Raw genomic sequence first — 25,440 nt, 5'->3', positions numbered from 1 at the left:
CCAAATTCCATAATAATCCGATCAAAATTTTAGCCACAATCATTCAGAAGGCGCGTTATATCACATATATATACATTTTTGAATCAAAGGTATTTTTCGGCATTTCTCGATAAAATACAACATATTATATCAAAATTTCGGGAAAATTGCGATATGAGACCCTCTACAATAGCTACATTTTAAAAAAAATATACCTAAAAATTTTTGTTAACTGAAATTGATAAAAAATCTATCTTTTAAGATTTCAAAAAGAATAAATCGATTACAAATAATTAAAAAGTAAAATAGTTACACATTTTGACACATATATTGTTAATAATTTGATTTTTTTAATACATATTTTAAAATATCTAATCAATGATTTTAAATTTCTCATGTCAGCCGTTAATTATATGAGACGATTAAAAAGTAAATTTAATAAATTAATTTTCAAATTATACTTGAGCTTAAAATTTCAAATATTTAAATATTGCAATTATTTTTAATTGTAATCAAAATTATTGAATTGTAAATAAACAGAAAAAAAGAAATATTTTTATAAACTTTATGAATGCCTATCAGAGCACTTGTGAGTGTTTCGATACCGAAAAATTTCAAAAATTCGTTTTTAATAAATTAAAACATTTGAGTAAAACGTTAACTTAAGCGTCCATTTTAAAGTATTACCTATATGAAATGAAAGCTCTATTATTGATCCGTCTTAATAGTTTGATGACCAGAGTCACCTACATTCTAAGACACTAAGCTTCAGATAAAGCTCAAGACGATAAGAGATATCTTGTCTATCGGTCAGATAGAAATCTTTTTTGTGCTTAAAATTTTTTACACAATGAGATCTTTTAACTAAAATGAATACCATATAAATACTAATTTCTAATTGCTAAATAAAAAAATTTTGAATTTCAAAGAATGCCGCGTAAAATTTAAATAAAAATTATTTCCATCGAAATAGAGCTTTTTTAAAATAAAAAAAAATATGAGCGAATTAAATTTGAATATTAACAAATTATTTTTTCATTACTATGACACTGAGCGTTCACGAATCACAAATATATATGGAGTCACATCATTAAATGATGATTTGGAATCCATTAAATAGTTACCATTTGTGTAAATTTTTTTTATAACTCTTAATTTGCAAAACACCTGAAGAAACGTTCAACACTGTATAAAATCTCGTTGAAGACTGATTTTGATTTCCCTTGGAATGTAAGAATAAAAAGTTCCCTTGCAAACCAGTCCTGCTATTCAAAAATCAAGGGTTAGTTTTATGCGATGGTAATAGTCAGTGTAAACTCCGGACTAACTGGTCAGCTTGACTCAGTGTATCGAGGGTTGTTTTCCAGCATCCTGATGAAACGACAGTGAACAATAATGGACCATCGGTAGACAATGATGACCGGTCTTGAAGCTGTTTGCGAAACTGGACATTACTTAACAGTAAGATGACCAAACCGGTTTAGCAGATGGTGGCATCGCTGGACCGTTGGTTCAGCTGCTGCTTCTTCTGTTGCTATTTATTATATTCTATGGAAATTTTGATAACATGAATAAAAAATTGTTTTACAAAATCATTTTTTTATGAATTTCAATACTATTCATTGGACTCTCATGTTATAGACATGATTGTACTGTTTAAAATTAGTAAAGTTTAGGATAAAATGTGACCCTTGAAAATTGCGAAACAAAAATATTTTTTAAAAATTTATGGGTCTCATTTTGATGCGCAGAATTATTGATCAAAAATTCGAAAATTCAAAAATAAGAAATTTCGAGTTAAATACTGATACTCAGCAAATTTCACCTTTTTATAAAAATTATATAATTATTGAACAAATTTAATAATAAATTGATATCATTGAAAAAAAAATTAATTATGTTTTAGAATCATTTTAATGATAAAATGGATTTTCGAGAGTTAGATACTGTTGGTAGGCTGATACATGGATAATTAACTCAATCGTAAATTAATATTCTGTGAAGTTATATTGTAACGGGCTTGAAAATTTCATAGAGTTAGATATTTAATTTTTTCGGGTGTCAATTTGATTTGATGGTTAGTAAGTTCCTTTTGACATTTTTCAGATGTTGGTTTTTCACATTTTTAAATGTTAATAGTGGATTTTTGGAATATAGTATATTTTACAAAAGTTAGAACTTAAACATATATTTTTATATTAATTGATTTATAAGGACTTTATAATACTGTAAAAAATGAGTTTGATCTGAATGATTTAGAGCTATTGTAGAGGGTTTTAAATCGCAATTTTCCCGAAATTTTGATATAATATGTTGTATTTTGTCGAGAAATGCCGAAAAATACCTTTGATTCAAAAATGTATATATATGTGATATAACGCGCCTTCTGGATGATTGTGGCTAAAATTCTGATCAGATTATTATGAAATTTGATAGACTTCTTCTTTGGACGATTGTCTTGATCAGGTTCAAAGATGAGCCAAATCGGTCGATTAGTTTGAAAGTTATGGTGTTTAAAATTTTTTTTGATTTTCCGAAAAATGACCTTTTATTGCTTTATCCTTGAAAAACTTCTGAACCGGAAGTTATAACTCACTTTTATAAAATAGATTTAAAAATTCGTGCGACTAGCAATAATTTCCGCTATAGAACTTATTATTTCAACGATTTCTTCTAACCATGGTTTTGAAAATTTGAAAAAAATCAAAGAAATTTACTTTCGCAGCTTTATCATCGGATTACTTCCGAATGATAAGACATAACTCAATTTCGTAAAATTCATGTTGTAGATTATGAAATAATCATTAATTAACACTATTATAACTTTATTTTTAATTGATTAGTTTATTTTTTATGGCGTTCCAAAGGTATAATAATCGATTTCGTAAGATCGCAATTAAGTCTATGGTTTTTTCTAAAAATGAAAGATAAAAATGTAATTTTATACAAGAATTTTCCGAGTTGTAGTGGCTTCACTTAATGGAAAATATTTGAAAAAATTAACACTCATTAATTATTATTTAAATGATATTGTAAAATCAATTTGAAATTAAATTTCTGTATTAGACTAAGCAATCCAATATGGAGATTTTTTTATAGTCTTCCAAAAAAATTAAATTTTTAAATTTATAGAAACGTGAAATATGACTTTCATTATTTTCATTTCCGTACAGCATTTTCTTTCTAAATTTTTTTAAGTTTAACGGTACAAGTGTACTCACAACTTTTCATTATTATTTCTAAAAATTGACAACAATTTTTTTCAAATAATCGGTAATTACAACATCAATAATACATTGCTAGCACTTATTAATAATTACTATCATGCTCATTTCGTAATAAAACTTTTTCATAAATGATTATTCAAATTCATCGCAGCTTAACTTGAGTTATCGAATTTTTAAAGTTTTTTTGTTAATTATTTAAATAAACAATTGATTACAAAAATATAAAATCAACAATCGAATTAAAGATCGTCTACAAAATTTTAAAACTCATACATTTATTTATTCATTTTTGTAGTTTGTAGCCAACGTCAAACTCATTCTTCATGTATTAGGTCAATGACAGTACATTAAATTGAAAATTAATTATAAATTTTTTTTTTACTGAGGAAGATACTTTTAAAGAATTCATTGTACCAGTATGGGTTTAACGTTAAATTTTTATATAAATTACCCGATTAAAAATGTATATCATAATTAACTTGGAAGTGCACAAAACGATGAAAGTAACTAACGTGTGGCCGTTTCGTAAACAATTTGTTGGCCACACTCTCGGTGGTTTGGGGACATACTCGTAGGCTATGTGCAAGCGCTTATTGGACACAATAAAAAATGTACTTTCACTGTAGGTATAATCCCGAGTAATTAACTTGAAAGATAAATAATTAAACAATTATTGTATTCAAACGTTTGAAACAGTTTTTTTTGTGGTTTACAATAGTTAATATTATATTATATAATTACGTACTTTAAATTATTTACATTAAAAAAAATGATTTTATTCCCGCATGAAAATACTGTATATGATAAATATATATGGAAAAATATATAATCAATATGGGACCATATAAGTGGCCAAAAACAATATATATTTTCTTATATATAATATAGTAAGTTTTAATATAATTAATTATATACGTTAGTTTATAAGTTAATACATTATTATATATATTTATAATCATATATGTAAACTTATAAGTTAGCGAATATATGTATTACATATATTGATAATTATATATGTAAATTTGTAAGCTAGCACACATATATATTGTGAACACAATGTTCGAATCTTATAACAGAGAGAGAAAGACAGAAAAGAATTGATTTTATTTATTCTCACATATATGGAGAGACTTATATGGTTCTATATATCGAAAAATATACAAAAAATTATAAAGTTAAATACATGGTATATATCGTGCTATATAATTATGAATTATATATGTATTCTTATTTGTTTCCATGTATAAATAACATTAATTTTTGAATATATTAAAATTATAAGTTTTCAAATATATAAATAATATATTGAAGTTATACGAATATATATGAAATCATATAAGAGAAAACATATGTAGAAATATAAGAAAATCGGCCAAAATCTATATATAGTTCTATATAAGATTTCATGTATTATCACACATATTTATATCTGTAATATATATTTTTTTATATATGTTTACCATATATGATATTGTCATGCGGGAATGCTGCAACGCTCATGCTTGATGTTCGTTAGGTCTTGGGTTAAAGTCCCGGCGCCAGGAGATTCTTTTTCAGCATTTTTCTAATTCGGTAGATTCTATTTTCCTTTACGACACTTTTTTAATCTTCCAATCGAACATTTATTAGTGTAATTTTAAAATTTCAAATTTTTTTCCGATCATGGCGCCCACTTTTAATTAATGGTCCCCTTTTTCTTCTTTTTCTCTACCTATCGTACGCGATCCCTTGAAAATCTTTTCCACATTTAAAATGTAGGCTCTGGATGCTAATTTTGTCCTTTTAAATTCATACTTTGAACCTAAACATTGTAAAAGTGGACAAAATCAAGTTTAGGTTCAAATTACCTTTTTGAAGTACAGGTTATCATAATCTTAACCTCCTTGCCCTCATATAGAACTCAGAGGCTTAAATTACTGTTCTAATTTTGACTCGGGGTATGCTTTCGGAAACACTGACATGTAAATATGTATGTATATATGTAAATTCTTAGACTATCGATTTCAACGAATTATGTTTCTATAAAAAATGAATGAATATCTAAAGTTAATTAGATGTTGGCTAGACAGTTTTTAGGAATAATTTATCAAGTTAAATTTTAAGTAACGAATTTTACCTAAATAGTTATAATACTAATTAGTTTGATTAATCCCAACATTGATTCGTTAATTTAATTCGTTTCCAGTAGAAAGTAAAAAAATGATGAATGGTTTGTTTTTGTTTGTGTTAGGTATTATATTAGTTACTTTTTTTTTTAGCACGTTCTCACCCGCTGGTTGCTTACATGGGTCGAGGGAAAACGAAAATAAATAAAAAGTAACAAAATAAAACGAACAAGAGTCAAGTGGCGACGGTACTCCCAAGTAGTTGTGGCCGTGTCTGCCGTTTTATCGTGTGGTTTACTGGGCGCCTCTATTTCCTTCGGGCACCCAGATTACGCGCTCACCTCTTACGTCTCAGTTAATACTCTAAGAATGCTAATTTCTGCGGCTGTACTCTTTTTGAATTTATATTTTAATCTCATATATTTTTTCACACTGACTCAATTAAGCGCACATACTAATAATTCATCGCTTTGATTTACTTCGTTTTTTTTTTTACTGAAAATTCATTTGGTAGAATATTTTTTTAAATCTTGAGCGGTCATTTTTTTCGTTGAAAAATTCGCATTACGAAATCTTATACTTAAAGTATGACGCAGTAAAAGTATTGTCCCGAAACGGGTTTGGAAATTCGGTCAATCCCATATGATGCTACGTGTGCGTAGATGTCGAATGAAGGGGTTGGAAAGGGTTACAAAAGGTGTAGCCTTTAGTCCAGATACAATGCAAGGGGTGGAAATATTTCATGCGTTGAATCCACCAATCGGGATTGACGAAAATTCAGACAGAAACTTTCATTTGATGGCTGAATCGGTGACTTTTTAAAAATATAATGACGCGACAAGATTTTAGCCTTAATTTTGAAATGAATGCTTCAAATGATGATATTACGGCGAAAATATTGGTCTTATAGAAAAAGTCTTCAAACAAAAGTTGTAGGAAATTTAATTTTCTAGAAAAAATGTCTCTTATGATTTTTTCATACGGCCAATATTTTCACTGTAATTCCAAAATTCAGATTCATAATGAATGATTCAAAATTTGGTTAATTATGAAAATCTTAAATTTGAAATTACGGTGAAGATATGGGTCGTATAAAAAAATGATAAGAGACATTTTCTCTGGAAAATTAAATTTCCTACAACTTTTGTTTGAAAAATTTATTTATACGATCAATATTTCCGCCGTAATTCTAAAATTAAGATTCATAATGAATGATTCAAAATTTGGTTAATTATGAAAATCTTAAATTTGAAATTACGGTGAAGATATGGGTCGTATAAAAAAATGATAAGAGACATTTTCTCTGGAAAATTAAATTTCCTACAACTTTTGTTTGAAAAATTTACTTATACGATCAATATTTCCGCCGTAATTCTAAAATTAAGATTCATAATGAATGATTCAAAATTTGGTTGATTATGAAAATCTTGATTTTGAAATTACGGTGAAAATATTGGTCGTATAAAAAAATGATAAGAGACATTTTCTCTGAAAAATTAAATTTCCTACAATTTTTGTCTGAAAAATTTTTTTATACGATCAATATTTCCGCCGTACTTCCAAAATTAAGATTCATAATGAATGATTCAAATTTTTGTTATTTTTAAATCAAAGCTAAAATCCTGGTCCTAATAGTGACTAATGTAAAAAATTTTCTGTTTATCGGATGACATTTCGATAATTCAGCGAAGAACATGATGAGAAAATGCCCGAATATTTAAAATGCTCGGACACTTTTACGTTGAGTTTATGCCTTCCGGTTCCTCCCGTTGTTATTATCCGGTCTCCCTCATCCTCCGGTGGCGCGTCGTGCCTGAAACAATAAAACACTTTCATGAATGAAGCCCCGTCGTGCGTAGTTCTGGGTTTCCATCCCTTTTCTCAGGCAAAAACACCATTTTCTGACTTTTTCATTGCATTGTATATGTAAATAAATGTTGCTGTCCTCAACTCATTATATTAATTTTCTATTACACGCAGAAAATTTTACAGTAAAAGGATGCATTAGAAAAATTACACGTCATCAGTAATCTTTACCTAAATTCCATACCATCGAGCTACTTTTCCTATAGTGATTTTTCTATAAAGTACGTAAAAAATACCGTGAACTTCTGTGAATGTAGAAGTACCTTAATAAACGTTGCTAAAGAACCTCAACATATATTTGATAAATATTGGTAAAAACGCTTTTCATAGAAACGTATTATAATATTTGAATTACTATTAGTTTCTAGAGGTCCAGGAGTTTGCATTCAATGTAGATAGAAACAGTAAAGGATACTAGAGATAGAAAGGGTTACTCTCTCTACACTACGATAGCAACTATCGGCTCCTTAGGGATGTTTCTACTCCTATTTCTCTTTATTGACCTCCTTTACTATGTACACTCGGGTACTCCCTAATACTCTTGAATACTTATACAAACATACTCATATATATATATATATATATATATATATACACATATATATAGATTGTTTAGTATTGATCGTTGAGCTTCTACACTGCACTAAGTTCTATAACTTTCAACCCGCATTTATATATATATATATATATATATACATGTATGCAGAAAAAAAGAATTTTTTTGGCGCAAAAAATTTTTATATGTTCCCATAAAATAAAAAAAAAATTTTTTTTCTAGTCCTACTAAAAATTTTGTGTTTATTTTGAACAGAAATTTTTGAAAAGAAATTCTTTATTCCTAACGCGTTTGTTTGATTATTATTGATCGATCAATCAAAATAATTTTAGGTGTGATTTAAATAAAAGAATAGCATTAATATATATTAATATGTACAAGTTTCTCCGGGCGTTTCTTAGCTTGCGTGAATTTGACGGGGGTAAATTGATAGGAGGTGGAGCGCACAGGATGACTTGAGAGAAGAGAAGGGGTGTATTCACCATGAGCTGAAGGGTAAGATGGGGTAGTGGTCTGCTCGCTACTAGCAGGGGAAATTACCGTGAGGGTTAGAATGAAAAGCAAGGGGTAGCAAAGATGGCTGCGAGTTACTCGAGAGAGCTGGAGTAATGTACCAAAGAAAATACACAAAACCTAAGATATTCATCACTCGGATACTACTAAGATTGCTGTAATAAGAATGAGAAAATAAATATTTTCTTTTCGGTATTTTCTTTTCCCGTCAGATTTTCTTGAGCCAAGAGAATTTGTCTTTCTCAGAAAAGATTTTATTTAATTTGAGAAAATTGGGAATTTCAAAAACATTTTTTTGAATCAAAAAATATTAACTTCCACTCAAAATTTTTTTTTTCTGTGTAGTCGCATGAATTGAAGACAAAAATTTTTATCGTCAATTTAAAATTCAAAATATTTCCCGCGCTAAAAAATATTTTTTTCCGGCACATAAAATTCTCACGTGATTTCACGTATCGATTATTCATGATCATAATTTTAATGATTTATGACTAATTCATTATTAAAGTGACATATAATTACCAAGTTTAGTTTCAATATAAATATCTATATGCATGAATAAAATGTAGTGGTTTATCTTTATTGACTTTCCCCATATGTCCCAAGCGTATAATGGTATAGTTATGCGGTCAGATTCTATATACGCGCTTCGAATTAATTTTCAAGTTTTGTTATATTAATTAATCTCAATATTTACATGACAGAATTCATTTGTTTTTCATAGGGTAAAAATTTCTATAAAATCTCGAAAATAACATATATGGTCAAAATGTATGTAAAAATATGATAAATATCAGAAAATATATGTGGCGAATTTAACTATATTTTCTGATATATTTTTTGATATTAAGAAATATAATATTCATGATATATGAGTCCGTATATGTTTAGCATATATAAAATATATATGTCAATCATATACAAAAAATATATTTTCATCATATATGAAAATATATATTCTTGTCATATACAAAAACTATATTTTTATCATACATAAAAATATATATTTCTATCATATACGAAAAATATATTCTGATCATATATAAAAACATATATTTATATTGTGCATGGAAAAAAAAGTTTCTTATTCGTATGACCGACTCCAATTAAATTAGATCTAAATTTTAATATACTTTTTAAAATGCAGATAAAATTCTCGAAATTAGTTAATTTGAAGCGAATATATAATATACCCATATACATATATATACACCGAATAAAATATATGCTTAAATATAACAAAGAAAATATATGGTGCCATATATAATATAAATTATATACTACTATATATTTCATTTCATATAAAAATTTTATATTTTTTGAATATAAAAGGAAATATATCAATACAATATATTATAAGGTAAATGTAAATGTATATATGGCTTAATATAAAAAACATATAAGTTGCATGTATGGAAGACATATATTTACTACCGTATATAATTTTATATTAAATCGGCGAAAATCTCTATATATATTTTTATAATATATCACATATTTTTTATTGCAAACATATATGATTTTATATATTTTAACCATATATTGTTTTTTCATACGGGGTATTAAATATTTATAGAACAATTTAAAATATCAAAAATCTCGGAAATTATCATCAAATTGATGACTAATGTCTACCCATTTTTCCCGCAAAAAATGAAAATTTTTTCTGTTCACTTCGAAATCATAAAAAAAAAAATGCGACGCTTTAGAGTTCGCGAAAATTTACTATTTCCTTAAGTACTCCGTTTTGCCCCTTCTTCTTCTGTATATCAACATTGTTGCAAAATGTGTATATATGTATACGATTTGGTCGTTAAAGTTACACAAGCCTTGGACACCCTTCCGGTCTTGTGTTCCCGGTTTGTGGGCATAGTGAGAAAGCACACGAAGAAAAGCTCAAAATGTGTGGGTCGAAAATAGTAAAGAGGAAGAGAGTGAGAGAGACAGAGGAAAAGGGATAGGATGGGGAAAGAAAGAGAGATGGTTCGGCATAGTCATCCCCGCTCAGTGAAATGAGAATAGCGTTGGTCTACGAGTTGAGTGGAGTTGGTGAGCAAATTGCTCAAAGTAATTAATCGCTTTTGCCGGGTTGGCTTGCTGTACGTTGTTGGCTGAAGCTCATCCACGGGATGGCATTCAGGTGTATCTCAGTACTAGTAGAAACGTGAGTCATTTTCTCCTATATATATAAAGATATATATATATATAGATATGTACCGTCGGTTCTGAGGAACTTGATGAAAATGCCAGCCCCACTCTTATCTGTTTCTGTACTTGTGTCCAACTGATTTTCAATGCTATTGCAGATATTAGAGATACGAGTTTAAATTTAGACGAGGATGGATAACGAGAATGGAGAGGATCGTCACGCCAACAATCGAGTTATGAATCCATCTTGCTAGGTAATTGGAGAAATTTTAGTGACGGAAGTTAATGCTGGAGAGTACCAAATTGATTCGGAAATCATTTGGAGACTTCAGCATTTCTGTCTATTATTTTATTTTTTATTTTTATTATTGACAGCTAATTTTGGTTTTTAAAGGTGAGATTTATGTCACGCGACCGCCAAAATATGAAAGACCAAACTTTGCATTAGTAATTTACTCCATACGGAAAAAATAATACTCAAAATTTTAATTGTAGTTTATTTTTGACTTAAAGTTTGTATATTTGATACTGATATCAAAGCAGGATCATTATATATATTACAAAATCGCTGTTATTCATATTAAAATTTGATACACAGAAGAGCGAAATTTGTAATTTCGTATATTAAAATTAATATGAAAAAGAATTGATAAATTGGTATCTAGTTATTACTATTCAAATAAACAGAAAAATTTTAAAAATGAGGAACCGAAAAATTAGTAAACGTCCATATTAATATATAAAGATCTAGTATACGAATTTTTCATTTTATTATTTACGACTTATTCGATATATGTATATAATAAATTAATTTATAATAACGAATAAATAACATTTTATATTAATTATTAGTCAATGGGATAGAATTTATAAAATAAGAGTTAAAAATTTTGGGTATTTTTATGAGCAACAAAATCAGTATCTAGTATACTAATTTTTCATTTTATTATTTACCACTTATTCCATTTATGTATATTGTAAATTAATTTATAATGATGAATAAATGATATTTCAAGCTAAAAATTGATCAGTGATATCGAATTTATAAAATAAAAGTTTGTAACTTTTGCAATTTCCGGCCGTAAAAATCAGTATCTAAGATAGCAATTCTTAATTTGAATCATTACTTTTTGATAGATTATGTCATAAATTAATAAACTTTCACTAATAAGTCACTTATACCTAAAAGTAATAATATTTTACTTTTTGAAATAATTGATAGTTTTTCGGAATCTACAAAAATTAGTAAACTATTTTGCATTAAGCACATAAAAGTACTAATTATTGATAACAGATTACACTTTTTACAATTATGTATTAATTTTCAATATTCTGTTTTTTCCGAGTACATAATTTTGCCCCTCATCTCCATAATCGAATTACGGCACAATGACTATAATTTGGGATGACGGTAAAATTTATCAACAATTAGAAATTGCAATGTAAATTGAAGCAATGATTCACTGTTTATATGTAAAATTTGAAGATGGAATATATGGAAGGGACAGAAGGATATGGATGTATTCAGAACTTCACGGATATGCTCGGAAATAAATTGTGTAGCACAAATACCTTCTCACGTTAACTTGTAGCATACTTCTGGGTGACATGTGTTTAAGAGAGATAGAGAGCGAAGAGTGTCTGTATGCACAGCCAACAAGCATGTACTACAACGAAATGTTCATACATTTCAGTTACATTACCGTAGACATCATCGGATGTGCTGACGGGAAATACAAGCATAATTCAACTGAGACTATACTGGATCCTGGTATTTCGTGAAAATCCCTCTATCTCTATCTCTCTCTCTCTTTCTCTCTCTCTTCTTCAAATTGCATTCGCCTACGTAGAGTTGGTCATTGCCATCTGGTTATACCTCTCTTCTCCTATGTCAATGTCGTCCTGAGTAATGACATTATTTCCTTCGTATCATTATGCATGATACTTACGTACAGAAAATTTTTGTCTACCTTAATCATAACTAGAACAAAATTTATTAAACTGAATTTTTACACAACGAAGAAACCTATAACGTATAATATCTTTAAATAATCTTCTAAATGCAACCAAGTTTAATAAATAACTTTTACAGGTTCCATTCTAAAAGTAATTTAAAAAAAAACCGGTAGAACTGGCTAAGAAATTTAAGATGAAAGAGATGCTGTTTTGATTTTGATCATTTGAAACGGAGAACTGAATACAAAAGTGAGGGTTAAAAGTGCGTGAGATAAATTTTATCCCATGTGAAATCCGGCTGAATGATGAGAGCTGGAGCGAAAATTTAAATTCAGTATAACCTGATTCTGGCAAATCAATTACTGTCAAGTCAGACTTAATAGTTCTGTCGATGTAATTGACGGTTACAAATAAAAGTTTATAATTTAAGTTAATGAAAAAAAAATTCGGTTTGAAAATTAAGAAAATTTTCTTAACTTTTCTTAAAAGATAATTTGCAAACAACCCTTTGGTCTAGCTCGGAAACTAGAAACGCTTGAGGGGATAGTGGGTAGAGTAGGGTGTGTTAGTACGCCTACATCCACATACACAATAAGTTTGAGAGTTGCATAGGGTAAGATAGATAAAGACAGCAGGAAAGAGAGAACGAGGTAGAGGGAAGCCGCGGAATGAAAAGAGAAACCTGTGGAAACACGGTCGCCTTTGCTTGAGGGTGGGAACTGAAAGTAGGAGAGGTAGGGCGGTCACTTGGCGATTAAGAACACGTACTATCCCTGGCTGCCTGGTTTTCCACCCTCTGTGCAACCTAGGATCAATACAACTTAGTACCATGAGAACTACCCTCTCTCGCCTCAGCCTTCTTGACCTCTCCTCAGCTGTCGTCTCTTCTACCCCCCTTACGTCGAGTTCTTATGTCCCAGGGTTATCCGCTCAAACAAAGCTGTGTTTCTTATGACCTCAACCTCCAACTATTTCTAGAAACTCTACAACCCAACGGCGTTCTAACGACTTTTTAATGGATCTATAAACAGCTCTTATATTAGAGAATACTTTTTATCAAATTTATCGAGTCTGATTTATCGAACCACATGCAATTGGGAAAGGCTAGACAAATTGGCGTATCTAAAAACATGAAAAAATTTATTTCCTCAGAAAGCCATCAGCTACTGTAAGAAATTTTGGTGTACAAATGGCCCCTGAGAACTTTACATGGTGTAGTGTGAAATAATGGTGTAAATTATCCATCGGTATAATTTTCATACGATGTAACTGCTTTTTGACACTATTCAGTGCTACTGGTTATAATTTTGATCAATGAGCAACAAATGATATTGAACATTTTTAACTACTTAATCGATGATTAGGGGAGGGGGAGTGGGCTTAAGAAATTTGTGGAGTAATTTCAGAATGTAAAGCACACGGAAAAAACAGAATATTGATAATTAATACATAATAGGAAAAAGTTGAACCTGTTATCAATAATTAGTACTTTTATGTGCTAAATACAAAGTAGTTTATTAATTTTTGTAGATTCCTAAAAACTACTATCAATTATTTCAAAAAGTAAAATATTATTACTTTTAGGTATAAGTGACTTATTAGGGAAAGTTTATTAATTCATGGCATAATCTATCAAAAAGTAATGATTCAAATTAAGAATTGGTATCTTAGATACTGATTTTTCCAGCCGGAAATTCCAAAAGTTACAAAGTTTTTTTTTATAAATTCGATATCACTGATCAATTATTAGCTTAAAATATCATTAATTCATCATTATAAATTAATTTACAATATACATAAATCGAATAAGTGGTAAATAATAAAATGAAAAATTAGTATACTAGATACTGATTTTGTTGCTCATAAAAATACCGAAAATTTTTAACTCTTATTTTATAAATTCTATCCCATTGACTAATAATTAATATAAAATGTTATTTATTCGTTATTATAAATTAATTTATTATATACATATATCGAATAAGTGGTAAATAATAAAATGAAAAATTCGTATACTAGATCTTTATATATTAATATGTACGTTTACTAATTTTTCGGTTCCTCATTTTTTAAATTTTTCTGTTTATTTGAATAGCAATAACTAGATAGCAATTTATCAATTCTTTTTCATATTAATTTTAATATATGAAATTACAAATTTCGCTCTTCTGTGTATCAAATTTTAATATAAATAATAGCCATTTTGTAATATATATAATGATTCTGGTTTTATATTAGGATCGAATATACTAATTTTTAATCGAAAATAAACAACAAACTTTTAAAATTTTGAGCATCATTTTTTGTGTACCCTTCAAATTTTATGAAAAACATTTTTTTACTGTAAATATAACTGAGCATCATTTTGAATTTTTTCAATAGTATGAAATCCCGCATGAAAATACTATATATGATAAATATATATGGAAAAATATATAATCAATATGGGACCATATAAGTGGCCAAAAACGATATATATTTTCTTATATATAATATAGTAAGTTTTAATATAATTAATTATATACGTTAGTTTATAAGTTAATACATGTATTATATATATTTATAATCATATATGTAAACTTATAAGTTAGCGCATATATGTATTACATATATTGATAATTATATATGTAAATTTGTAAGCTAGCACACAGATATATTGTGAACACAATGTTTGAATCTTATAACAGAGAGAGAAAGACAGAAAAGAATTGATTTCATTTATTCTCACATATATGGAGAGATTTATATGGTTCTATATATCGAAAAATATACAAAAATTTATAAAGTTAAATACATGGTACATATATCGTGCTATATAATGATGAATTATATATGTATTCTTATTTGTTTCCATATATAAATAACATTAATTTTTAAATATATTAAAATTATAAGTTTTCAAATATATAAATAATATATTGAAGTTATATGAAAATATATGAAATCATATACGAGAAAACATATATAAAAATATAATAAAATCGGCCAAAATCTATATATAGTTCTATATATGATTTCATATATTGTCACATATATTTGTTTCTGTAACATATATTTTTTAATATATGTTTGCCATATATGATATTTTCATGCGGGATCAGTTGATTTTATTTCTTATTAATTTACAATAGAAGAAAAATTTACTATTTCCTTAAGTACCCCCCCCCCTCCCATAAGGAAATGGTTTAAAATAATCGAATTCTTAAAATAGAACATTTATTGCGCGGTGATTTAAAAATAAAAAAAATTAGTATGAATGTGTATACTTTCGCTTTTGCTTATCAGGTCATCGATTTTCAATTCTTTCCTTTTTCCTTTTTTTGTCCTCTTTATAAATTCACTTTCGCTCGCACTAAAGTTTATTTACTTGGAATGGTAATAGCCCCACCACAATTGTTAAAGTGTATTTGTGTTGGTCAACGACCCTCTTGAGCCGCATGCGCGTTAAAAAAAAAAGCACGTTGCTCATATTATTTTCTCCTAAAGCTTTGGCGTCGTCGCCGTCGATAAAAAAGCTCTAGAGTAGCCCGGGCGTGAGCGGACGTCAGTATTGTAAGTAATTCCGTGCGATATCGCGGGATTTGTTAAGCGTACAGTTTAATCAGGGATGAGTGAACTTGTGGGTCGATCGAGTAGAAGGGAGAGAAAACAAAGAAACGTAAAAAGGTGAAAAAATAAAAATCGAGGGCAAGTTGGGAGATAACTTAAGGATATTACTCGTGTGCTATTCAGTGTCTTCGTCTTTGTCTTTGTGGTGGGCAGAAGCTGCTTACCCTCATAAGGATTGCTGGTGTGCTTGCGCATCTCCTGAAAAATGGAGTAGAGAAGGTGTGAGGGTGCTCCGAGAAACGGTGAGATAATATAGACGATGCCAAGACCACGCCTCTTGTCTAAGGTTACCCCACTCTGTTGGTCAGTTCTCCCTCCACAGGCATCCAAGAGGGGGTCTAAGATTTTTACACCTTTTATCCACCCTCTTACTCTGCCGGATCTCCTCCACTACCCTTACTTGAATATACATATCAACTAGTCTCTTCTATTGATCCACTGCTATAGCTTTCTTCTGTTCTCTTCAAAATTTCTTAGCTACTTTTTTCACGGTCTGTCTAAACTTGTACTTCTCTACTTAATACGAGAACAACCCGAAGAAAATTTCACGGAATAATACTATAACAAATTTCTATAAGATATCTGATAATAGTAACTGTAATGCTAGCATAGTAATTTTTTAAGTCTCTAATTTTTGATGTAAATTCAAAAAAATGAATAAGTTACTAATTATGATCGGGTGATTTTTATTATTCGTAATTTTATGATTACACTTTTTAATATTTTAAGAGCAATAAACTTTGCAGTTTTTTTATTATATTCATTTAATTTAAATAAAAATTATTTCTGATTCGATAATAAATGTATGGTTCAATTAATATTTGATGCAGCCAACATTCATTTTTCAATAACTCAGTAGTAAAAATTCATTTGACCTCAGCTATTCATATTACAAGTATTTATACAAAAATTATAGTGCCAGCATAATAAAATTTGTTGGCTGCTCTATAGAAACTGTATCGCTGCAACGAATTATACAAATGAACATCATGATTTTCATTTTTCCTCGCCGGAATATTATAAAGGAATAACGATTGTTACTTTATATACTACAGTTTTTAATATTTCGATAAAACAAACGACAATTCGATAAATACGTGTAAATAAAATGTAATTTAACTTGAGGACTGCCAGCAAGTGGAAAGAGGACTCGCCATCAAACTGCGAGGTCCAGTGATCGCGCCCGGGACTCGGAAAAAAAATGAACTTCGAAACCTGGCTCCTCAATCCTACGCCATGTCACTAAACTAGTCAAGTCTTCTGTTGAGAGACAAAGCTCTCTCTCCCACTCTCTCTTTTTTCTCGAGAAATATAACTTAGTAATTTTTATTATGCTGGCATTACAAAAAATATAAACAGACGATAGAAAATGTTATGCTAGAATGTAAAAATAAAATTAACCACTGTAAAATTTATTATACTGAGTAATAGTTCTTATAAATTACACAGCTCAGTTTTTAAAGTGATTTTTATTTTTTGTGCTAGACTACGAATATTCCAAGTATAGACTACACTAATTAAAAAAAGCTGTGATTTTTTTAAAGTTTGGTAGTCTAGCCTATTTCATGTATTTCTGAATCTCATTTTTCCTTATTGCCTATCTTTTCACAATTTATCTAAATAAATTCAGATATCTACAACGAATGTTTTTTTCATTTACAAATGCGATTTTTATTTATCTTAGGGTTTTCATTTGAATCCTGAAATAGTCTTATGTACATTTTAGTGAGTTTTTGTTGTATTTTTAGATGGTAGCTTATGGATACTGGGAGATTTCATGGTAGACAACTCGAGTTGCATCTAGGATTCATAGTAAGAGAAGGATCATAAGAGGAAGAGAAAGAAACTCAAATAGGAGAAAGAGAGAGAGCACTCAGGTCGGGTGCTTTAGCTCGAGGCTGTTAAACACGGTGGGTCTTATCGGTAAAACTATTCTATACGGAATAGCAGCCGTCCAGCCATTGGCCACTAGAGTATCTACCTTATACGTACTTCTCTCATCGTGCAAAACAGACACATATGCATACATAGAAATACATTCACACATATATATATTTATATGCATAGATGTATATATATTCTTTATAGGTCGCTATGTATATGAATAAAACCGTTTGAACGTGTATCTCTTGAGAGCTCAGCAATGTACTAAAGTGCAACTACGTCATGGATGAGTGTCTTGTATACCTTTGTACAGGTTGTATTTGCAATAAAGTCAAACTAAACTTTCTCGATTACCGTCGTAAAAAATAATTTATAAAGATATTTTGATATTAGTAATATTATATAGTGTTATCTATCCATTCTTCTTTACACTATTTACATATATTTAAATACATTATCTTATTTTAAGTGTAATTTAATACTTTAATACTTTACTTTTATTTTTTTTATCGAAACTACTATTCCTCTTCTACAATCAGAGAATTTTACGGAAATTTTGAAAATACAGGCTACCCGTTATAAGTTTCCTTCACTTTACTTTTTGAGTGTTGTAACAGACCCCCCCCCCCCGTTACCTGACTCCGTTAAAATTGTCTGTGTTACCCGTATGAAAAAATAATATATAGTTAAAATATATAAAATCATATATGTTTGCAACAAAAAATATGTGATATATTATAAAAAATCATATAGAGATTGTCGCTGATTTAATATAAAATTATATACAGTAGTAAATATATGTATTCCATATATGTAACTTATATGTTTTTTATATTAAGCCATATATACATTTACATTCACTTTATAATATATTATATTGATATATTTCCTTTTATATTCGAAAAATATAAAATTTTTATATGAAATGAAATATATGGTAGTATATCATTTATATTATATATGGCATTATATATTTTCTTTGTTATATTTAAGCATATATCTTATTCGGTGTATGTATATATATATGGGTATATTATATATTCGCTTAAAATTAACTAATTTCGAGAATTTTATCTGCAATTTAAAGAATATATTAAAATTTAGATCTAATTTAATTAGAGTGGGTCATGCGAATAAGAAACTTTTTTTTCCATACACAATATAAATATATGTTTTTAGATATGATCAGAATATATTTTTCGTATATGATAGAAATATATATTTTTATGTATGATAAAAATATAGTTTTTGTATATGACAAGAATATATATTTTCATATATGATGAAAATATATTTTTTGTATATGATTGACATATATTTTATATATGCTAACAAATATGGACTCGTATATGATGCATATTATATTTTTTAATATAAAAAAAAATATAGTTAAATCGGTCACATATATTTTTTGATATTTATTATATATTTTGACCATATGTGTTATCTTCATACAGGTATAATTTTCGGGAAATTTTAACTAAAATTTTCAGCGTGTACTTGTCATATTAAATTTGTCACAAATAATGAGTTTTAATTTTCGATAAGATAAATACTAATGCAAATAATAGAAGGTCATTTGGCCGATTATAAAATAAACCGGGAAAGCGCACGAACGGTGGAGTATTATCTTTATCGATACGTAAGCAACTGCTACAAATTTATATACATGTATATACAAGTATATGGATATATATTTTGATAGTGCACTATCGCATCAGCGCCAATTCCGTTTACTTTGTACTCGCGTATATATTCCCAGTTCGATAGATATACATACATAAGTTATATCTAGTGCATATATAGGTAGTGTACTTCACAGACAAAGATAGGGAGCAAAGTAAGAGAGAGCTGATAAAGTAAGAGGGAGGGAGTGGTGTTAGCAATAGGAGTATGAGTGCAGGATGCAAGAGACGAGCTTTCCAGGGCATTAGTGTTCGAGCTTGGACTAAGGCTTTCTCTAGAGGTCTCCTGGCAACCAAGCCTATCAAACTATCTTATGCTCTAACCTTTAGCAAGCCTTTTAACTCTCCGTCTCTCTCTCTCTCTCTCTCTTTCGTTCCTTGAACATCCAGCCAGAAATCCCACCCAGCCACCCACGACGACGACGACCCAGGGAATCTCACTTCGAGCCCTTAACAACCGACCCCTCGGGAGAAACTGCGAAATTGAGAAAATTATCCTCACCCAAGCGTTATAGAGACTACACTCCAATCCAAGGGGACCATAGTACCATTTTCTGTTTCTCTTTCTCTCTCGTTCTCTCCTTCCCGCTGGTTCTTCCTATAGGGGGTTCAACTACGACGACCGTTTGCTCTAATAGAACTCGAGTACCCGTGTGGTTTGTCGGCCATCTTAGTTCGCGGGAATTAAGGAGAATAGATACCAAGCCAGTTTCACTTACTATATATATACGCATCTATATATACATATTTTCTTAAAAACCGGGGTTGAAGTTTTGAGGTTACAGATAATTTTTTTGAAAATTATGATATATCAATCTATGAAACTGGATCTAATACCCGATAAAAGTTGAAAGAAATAAAAACTTTTTTTTTTTACAAGAAAAGACTTAAAATATGATGTAAGGACATGGCGGGTAATAAGACCTAGTTAAGGGAGATTTTGAATAGAATCGAAAATATTGCATTTAATTATCTGTGTATCATTAATCTTTATTTCAATTAGCCATAAAATGTAATGAAGAAATGGTAATTTTTACCATAAACAAACAAAAAATTATACTTTTACAAAAACCATACGAATAGGCCTTACTTTACTACGATAGGATAATAAGGCCTACATAAAACTGAAGCAAGTGGCCGTAAGAAGTAGCGGCCAGTAATTTTTTGCGTGGCCGCTACTTATTTTTGCCGCTAACTTCAGCTTCTATAAGACCTACGGGTTAAACAAACTGGAATAGTTTAACTATACTTAATAAAATTGGTGTTAGAGATGAATCATCAGATAAATTTCTACTAGAGTAGCCTTTAGCGGAGGCGGTTATTTTAAATATCATTTCTGTAACTTAGGCTTTATTACCTGCGGGTATCTTACTTCAAAACCGGTGTAAGGTCGCGGTATTAAGGCTTTTGATGATACATTTAACTCCAGTCGTGGTTTGAAAATAACATGAGACAATGTTTCTATTGGTTCTAAATTCCATCAGTAAACTGCAAAGTTATAATCAACAGAATATTCATCTGTTAAATCAAAATTCCAATTAGCTAATTATAAGAAGACGATTCTATAAAATAATGTCTTTACAGGCGTGACTTAATTCCAACTCTGCACGATCAAAATAATTTCCAACATCACATTTTTTTATTACAGTGTAGGTAATTTCGTCGGTATGAAATAAAAAATAAAAAGATTCTAGCATTGGTGTTGTCACTTTAATACACGGGTAGAACCGTTTGGTATACGACGACAAGTTGGGAACTTAACGGTAAACTGTGTGGTGAGAAAACAGGTAAATGGAAATAGTATGGAGTAAAAGCGAGACTACAAACTCAATGTTAAAGGCGGCAAGACGAGGAAGCGGAGAAAGAGGTGTTTAATCCAATCCAGAGTTTGTTCTTTCGACGATCGACGTAATCACTGGCTTCTCGTAGTTTCCACTCAACTCTAGTCACTCGAAACACAGCTCTCGGGTATACCAATCAAGTGGGTGTATACAGGTCATTTACTTTTACGTAATGCTGCAATGTTATTTGCTCCCGTAAAATTTTAACAAGAAGGCATATATATACATATATATAGTTTAATTTGTTGACGTAATGAAAACTATTTATTACTCTTAGAAGTAGTGGTCTAAAGTTTATTATTGACATCATTTTGTTAATAATAATAATGCCAAGATGAGGAGGTGCAGCAACGTTAAATAATAAAATGAAACTTGATTAATGTTAAATAACTTCTTTTAGGTGATAAACCGGCTTTGAAGATCTGAATTTTGACCGACGTCATTGTGTGTTGGCTTACAAGTGGATAAAATAATGTATATAGAGAACGGAGACGATCTGTCCTATATGTAAACTCTAAGCTTAACTTCCGAGAATATTAAATCAATAATTTCAGCTTCAAAGTTACACGATATAATATTCTAAAGTAAAGGTAGGGTATTAAAATTGACGCTAGTGTTATGTCTAATAATATATCCATTTAACGGTACAACGGGATATTGTTACACTTATCCACATTATTCAACCCGGTTGTCACGTGGTACTGAGTAATTTATATTAAACTTTCGTGTCAACCTAAGATTTTATACATAAGATAAAAGTTTATGCTTAAAAAGTATATATTTTACACACAGTTGGAAATTTCGTGTGAAATTTGTGAAGGAAAAGTAGATGAGTAAATTTTTTGTGTTAATTGTTTAACACAGTACACAGTAAAATAAGATTTATCAAAATTAAAAAAAAAAGAAGTGTTAAATTTTAACACTCGAGTGTTAATTTAACACTGTTATTATCTTATTTGTTTTAAATATCTAACACAGTACACAGTAAAAAAGAATTTATCAAATTGTAAAAAAAACAAGTGTTAAATTTTTAACACTTAAGTGTTAATTTACCACTGATATTATCTTGTTTGTGTTAATTATTTAACACAGTAAACAGTAAAGAAAGATTCATCAATTGTAAAAAAATCGAGTGTTAAATTTTTAACACTTAAGTGTTAATTTACCACTGATATTATCTTGTTTGTGTTAATTATTTAACACAGTACACAGTAAAGAAAGATTCATCAAAGTGTAAAAAAATCGAGTGTTAAATTTTTAACACTTAAGTGTTAATTTGACACTGACATCTTATTTGTGTTAATTATTTAACACAATACATAGTAAAAAATGATTTATCAAAGTGTAAAAGAGTGTTAAATTTTTAATACTGTCGAGTATTAATTTAACACACTGTTATTGTCTTGTTAATGTTAATTTTTTAACACCGTGCACAGTAAAAAACGATTCATCAAAGTGTTAAATTAAAACTTGAAAATGTTAATTCAACACACTGTCTTGATCGACCGGCGTTGATCGATTTATTTTTTAACACACAAAAATTTCATTTTATTTAAAATTAACACTTTTTAAATTTTACTCTCAAATTAACACAAATATGTTAAAAATACTCTTGATTTTCACAAAACAATTCTTGAAATTTTGTGTTAAATTTAACACAAGTTACGTCCTAAATTTTTGTGTTAATTCAATATATTATGTTTGTGTTAAACAATAACACAAATTTTATGTTGTTTAACACACGGTTGTTAACTAGGACATTTTTTCTAGGTAAAATTAACACACAGTGTTTGATTTTAGTAACGCTTCTATCCGCTTAATCAGGAATATTTATAACATAGTTATTAAAATTTAACACTATACATATGTTAAATTAACACAAAGTTTAAATCAAATTTACTCCTGTTTACTTTTTTGCAAAATACTTATGTTATTTTTCGACGTTCTAGCAAATTGAAGCCAAAAAAATATAGATTTAACACATTGTTTAACTAAATTTAACACTTTGTTGTTTCTCCAAAAATGTCCAAGTCAACAACCGTGTATTAAATTATTTAACATAATTTTGTGTTATTGTTTAACACAAGCTTAATTTGTTAAATTAACACAAAAAATTGTCTAGCCGATTTGAGTGTTAAATTTAACACAAAACTCAACTGTGTACTGAAAACAAAATTGTATCCCGCGAAAATTTGAAATTAAAATTTACCTGGAAAACTGCAGCCGATGTCAAAAAATAAGTTTCCGTTTTTGCAAAAAAAAATTTTGAATTTATGAGAAAATTTATATAAAAATTTAGGGATGCTGCTCTTGATGCAGCATCCCTAAGACTGCTGAAGAGACGATCACTTTGGTCACTCGCAATTTTTTAAACCAGTTCCAAGTCTCACGGTAAAATTTAGCATCCAGAAATTCTTCTTTTTATTTCTTTTCTCATTTTGCTCCGCAATATTCATAGACTAGGGAGATGACCAGAAGAAGATTTCGTGAGAACATTCAGTGATCTAACAACTTTTTCACTAGTAAGCTACTTTTGTGTGTCCACTTTACTTTCATATTAAAATCGCCTTCTAAAAAAAAAAAAAAACCAAAAAATTGTCAATTTATTACATGAAATTTTATCGTTAACTTCTTTTTGTTCTTATCTTTGGGTCAGAGTTATTAATTTTGAAAACTTTGGAATTTTCTGATATCTGGTAATTTTGAATTTTAATTAGCGGGAAAAAATTTTTTAAATACATGAAATAAAAAAGTTAGTTTAGTTTAAATTTTTAGAATTTTATTTTACTATTAATGTTACTCTACTTAATCGATAGTGTAACATTTATTTCACTTGCTAAATACTTACTCGTAGATAAGGATAGGTAGCATTGAACCAGTCAGACGAGTCTCCGTTAGTTGATCTTAAAGTAGAAATAATAATTTTTGAAAAGTCAAGCGTATCTTGCAAAATGACCGGTGGTCAGTTAAGTAGCGTGAGAATATCGAGTGGTCCAGAAATAGCAGCTTCCTCTTTGCAGTTAAACTGGTTTTAAATATAGTACAGCGTCTAGACATATAATATGCTACTTTGTCACATTTTTTTTTCATTTTTCTTCTACGTAAGATATTTGATGGAGCTAAAATCTTTTTCATTATGTTAATAATTTTATTTAAATTATAAAATTTTACACGGAGAAAAATGGCCCGGATATTTCACGAAATAAAATACTTTAACAAATTTTTATGAAAAGACATCTGATAGTAATTGTAATTTTAGTATAGTAATTTTTTAAGCCTCTAATTTTTAATGTAAATTCAAAAAAATGAATAAGTTACAAATTATCACCGGCTGATTTTTATTATTCGTAATCTTATGATTACACTTTTTAATATTTTAAGAACAATAAACTTTGCAGTATTTTTTATTATATTCATTTAATTTAAATAAAAATTATTTCTGATTCGATAATAAATGTATGGTTCAATTAATATTTGATGCAGCCAACATTCATTTTTCAATAACTCAGTAGTAAAAATTCATTTGACCTCAGCTATTCATATTACAAGTATTTATACAAAAATTATAGTGCCAGCATAATAAAATTTGTTGGCTGCTCTATAGAAACTGTATCGCTGCAACGAATTATACAAATGAACATCATGATTTTCATTTTTCCTCGCCGGAATATTATAAAGGAATAACGATTGTTACTTTATATACTACAGTTTTTAATATTTCGATAAAACAAACGACAACTCGATAAATACGTGTAAATAAAATGTAATTTCACTTGAGGCCTGCCAGCAAGTGGATAGAGGACTCGCCAATAAACTGCGAGGTCCAGTGATCGCGCCCGGGACTCGGAAAAAAAATGAACTTCGAAACCTGGCTCCACAATCCTACGCCATGTCACTAAACTAGTCAAGTCTTCTGTTGAGAGACAAAGCTCTCTCTCCCACTCTCTCTTTTTTCTCGAAAAATATAACTTAGTAATTTTTATTATGCTGGCATTACAAAAAATATAAACAGATTGATAGAAAATGTTATGCTAGAATGTAAAAATAAAATTAACCACTAAAAAATTTATT

General features: G+C 29.0%; 1 long non-coding RNA gene across 1 annotated transcript; it reads right to left on the bottom strand.

Annotated features, from left to right (window-relative positions):
• Window positions 1-6,868: 6,868 nt before the first annotated feature.
• On the bottom strand, window positions 6,869-24,305 carry LOC103575932 (uncharacterized). Its single transcript, XR_549336.2, has 3 exons — window positions 24,218-24,305; window positions 23,579-23,939; window positions 6,869-7,124 (listed from the first exon to the last, which is right to left on the bottom strand). It is a non-coding gene; the product is annotated as an uncharacterized LOC103575932 (long non-coding RNA).
• Window positions 24,306-25,440: the final 1,135 nt, after the last annotated feature.

Source organism: Microplitis demolitor, chromosome 8, assembly GCF_026212275.2.
Source record: "Microplitis demolitor isolate Queensland-Clemson2020A chromosome 8, iyMicDemo2.1a, whole genome shotgun sequence".
In the NCBI taxonomy this organism is placed as follows: domain Eukaryota; kingdom Metazoa; phylum Arthropoda; class Insecta; order Hymenoptera; family Braconidae; genus Microplitis; species Microplitis demolitor.
The sequence above is the reverse complement of the archived record's forward strand: the minus strand, read 5'-3'. Positions and strand labels throughout refer to the sequence as shown.